Source organism: Mauremys mutica, chromosome 3, assembly GCF_020497125.1.
Source record: "Mauremys mutica isolate MM-2020 ecotype Southern chromosome 3, ASM2049712v1, whole genome shotgun sequence".
In the NCBI taxonomy this organism is placed as follows: domain Eukaryota; kingdom Metazoa; phylum Chordata; order Testudines; family Geoemydidae; genus Mauremys; species Mauremys mutica.
The window spans coordinates 144,059,872-144,063,451 of record NC_059074.1 but is presented as its reverse complement, the minus strand read 5'-3'; the positions used below and the strand labels follow the sequence as shown (position 1 = coordinate 144,063,451).

The 3,580-nt window shown below is 42.4% G+C and overlaps 1 long non-coding RNA gene across 1 annotated transcript; it reads right to left on the bottom strand.

Moving 5' to 3' along the window:
* Positions 1-1,884: 1,884 nt before the first annotated feature.
* Positions 1,885-2,922, bottom strand: LOC123367696. Its single transcript, XR_006578596.1, has 2 exons — positions 2,500-2,922; positions 1,885-2,383 (listed from the first exon to the last, which is right to left on the bottom strand). It is a non-coding gene; the product is annotated as an uncharacterized LOC123367696 (long non-coding RNA).
* Between the last annotated feature and the right edge of the window lie 658 nt (positions 2,923-3,580).

Below are 3,580 nucleotides of genomic sequence, written 5' to 3'. Positions count from 1 at the left end.
ATAAAAGCATTACAGAGAAAACATTAAAAAAACAACAACAATAAAAGTTCCTACACGATTACTAAACATACCAGGACTCACCCATCAGTATTAAGGGGCCCTAGTAAACCAAATTCGTTCCAACCTTTCAGTAAAGATTGGGTCCTCGTAGGACCCAACATTCTGTCTGTTTGTTGAATATAAAGGCAGATTCCGATTTTCCCCAAATTTGACCAAAAGCCCTTTCTCTCTGAAAAAGCCAGCCTGCCCTCCCTCTCACACACTGTTTTTAGTTCCTGGAGGAGCTGTGGTAACCATCCCTCCGCCTGCCTGCCCCGATAGAATGGCACACAAACCCTGGCCCCCAATGAGACATAAACCATTCATAAACTTAATACAGTCCCCCAAAGATACTGCATGTGGTTGCGATATCCATCACAGACAGGCTACAGTGTTCAAAGGACATCTAATCATGCCCCAGAATGAAGATATGGATCTAGAAAGAGGCTACAATATTGGGGCTCTGTGACACCCATCAATTAATTTGCAGTCTTTAGTTTATGCCCCAGAGTGCCTTGAAAGACTATTAATCTTTTTTCTGTGATCACTTACGTGGTACCATCCCACTCTTTTTCCATTTCCAAGATCAGCAATTTTCTGAGATTGTGTGTGTCAGCACACACTGTTCTAATAAAATCCAGTGCTTTTAAATTCTAAAGAGCCAGAGTTCTGTCCTTTTCAGCATGCTGCTGGCTCCTCCTCCAACATATTAATGGCATCCTCTCTGTCCATCTGGCATGCTTCCTTATAAACACATAGGATCACCTTTTCAAAAGAGCTATGCTCCATTTTAGGCACCTAAAGGAGATGGCTACATGTGGGAGCAGGCTACGTGCTAAGCACATTTGAAAAGCTGGCACATAATTCTCTAGAATTATTTTTTGTTATAGCTCTAGTTAAAGATAACTGCATGCTCAACCTGTCTCTTTAGCCTCAGTGCTGAGCATAGAAGTTTTGTGACTGAGTGTCTGTGATCCTGATAAGGCATGACCAAAGGAGGTTGGGCCCAGGAGTTTGAGTATGCTGTTGAACCAATCTTTTTAGACACATGAAAAGGGGAGTAATTGCAGCTGTGCACCACTTGCCCTTCTGAGAAACCATCAATTCTCCATGAAGTACTATGACAGAGGGGCTGGTATCTGTCAGTTAGAGATATTTAGTGTGAAATACGTGTATGGTAAAAACAGAGTTATTGACATTTGTAAGTTACTTTTGCAATCTCAGAGAGATATGGAATGGGGCTCAGGAAGTTAAGCATTTGAAAGGAAGCTATTTAGCAACACTCAAGGCCCTTCTTTCCTTCCCTAAACAATCTCCTGGAGGATGGGGGTGGGGGGAATTCAATGCATATGTTTACCAATATCTATTCTGTGTCTTTTCTCTTCAGAGGATTTCTTGGGGAAAGTTTTGCAATGATAATGAACTCTGGAAAAAAACCTGAGCATCAAAGAACTTGATAAGGACACAGAGACTTGAAAAACTGAAGCCTGGAACATAGGAGAGATCTCAGAGACACAGCAGGGAAGCCAGCTGATCAGGGAATGGTCAGAAAAGGTTGATTGCAACAGGTGTAAACTTTTCTTGCCTCTGAGACAAAGTTAAGAGGAAGCCTTTCTCACTGGGCTTTGCAAAGTATCCAGATAAGGCACGTTATACAAGTTCTTTTTTTGCCTTACTACCACTTTCTTTCTGTTTTTAATAAATCTTGTTTTGACAAAAGCAAGTGTTGCATTTGGTCATTTCATACAGGTGGCTCTCCTAGAAATGAGAGCCCCTCAAACACTAAGTAGAGATGCTGAAGAGTAAGGCATTTTGGGAACCTCACCCCCCACTAGATATCTTGGCCATAGCCATAGGTGTTCTCTCCCATTGTTGTGTTGCCAAAGGACTGTGGTCAGATGCGCAATCAAGGGAAGAAGCCTAAAGACCAAGGAGGAAATGAGTGTTGGCAGGGGTGCAGCTAACAGTTGTGATCAATCACTTCTTTCTATAACTGGTGCTAGAGGAACTTCAGGACATTTGGTGTCTGACTTCTTTACTCTGGTTTAAATTTCCAGTTGAACTCACAAGGTATAACATTTTTTGGGTGAAACCCAAGTGCTATCTTCATATGGGCCATCCCAGTACAGAACTTCATATCACTTTCACTCCTGTCATATCCCAAAACATCCATCCTCCCCTTCTCCCCTTTCACCTTCCTCTTAGCTCTTCTTTTTATTGAAGAATGTGCCCTCTCCCTGAAGGATCTGGCGCATGCTCTCCTCTTTCTCTCAGTGCCTCAGAGTGAGTTTCTGCCAGTTTGGATATAGATGGGAGGGAGGCTCAGTGGCTGCAGGAAGCTGCACTGTAGGAGACATTGTGGAAGGTTGTAGTGGGAATGAATGAGAATGGGATGTTCACATAGTACAGTAAGGAACAGGAAAGGAGAAAACAGTAGTTGTCCCAACATGTTCTATTTACCATTTTCTTCCAGTGCTGGTATCTTTACTGTACTTCCTATCTTATCCTCTAAGCCCCTCTCCCTTAATTTTTTCTTTTTTAAAAAAGGAATGTGTCTTGCTATAGTTGTGTGAGAGCCATGGGTCATAGACCCATTAATACAATAAAGAGTGGGGGGGGGAGGAAGAAAAGTGAGGAAACCACTAAAATGTAAAAATATATTACTCTTAATTGAAGTTCCCACAGGAAATAAGATAGTTTAAATTCCAGAAACAGCTGCATAAGAAATCCTCTTTATAAACTACCCAATGAAGGGGGGAAACATTTTAACTACAACCCTTTCTAAAATTTCCTAATTTCCCAGACTGAAATAAGCTTCTTAAACTCAAACAAACTCCTGAGCTAAGTTACAACTCCCAGATGGAATGAAACCCTGTGTGACCACCCCAGACCTCTACTAAGGTGAGTTCCCCAGCCATAGAGCAGACTTTATAATTCCTGAGCCTTTGCCCTAACAGGTTCTGTCCAATCATCCCCCAGCATCTGACTCACACAGGAGTTTTAACTCTGAGACTCAATTAAACCCATTTAGAAACCAACCCCTCAGCAATGCTCCACACCTGCCTTGAGTCCTATAACCCTACTTTAGTGCTGTCACCAGTCCTGCTGCTTAGTTTTTGTTCTTTTAAGTTTTCTATTATGCTGTCTTTCTCTCTTTTCATTTCTTCATGTTTCCTTTACTGTTTTCTTTCTTTCTCATTGCCCCACCAATCTGTCACCTGCTGATACCCCCCTCCTTTTTATTATATCTCTTCTTCTTCCTTGCTTCTCCATTCCGAATACTATTTTCTCTTCTTCACCTCATCTTGTCTCCTCTTCAGCCAGGTGATCTGGATGCCTTTCCTCCTAAATCATCCACTGTGGAACAGCAGCAGCATGGGTTTTTAAGGTGGAAAGGGGTTGGAGAGCAGGAGAGCCTGCAGCTGAATCTGTGAGAGCGGACACCTACCCTGAACTCAGCAGGTGTAGCAGTGGTCCCTAAAGAAAGTGGGTGCATTATGACGGCAGGATTTATGTCTCCCAAGCCCTACTATGTGATAAT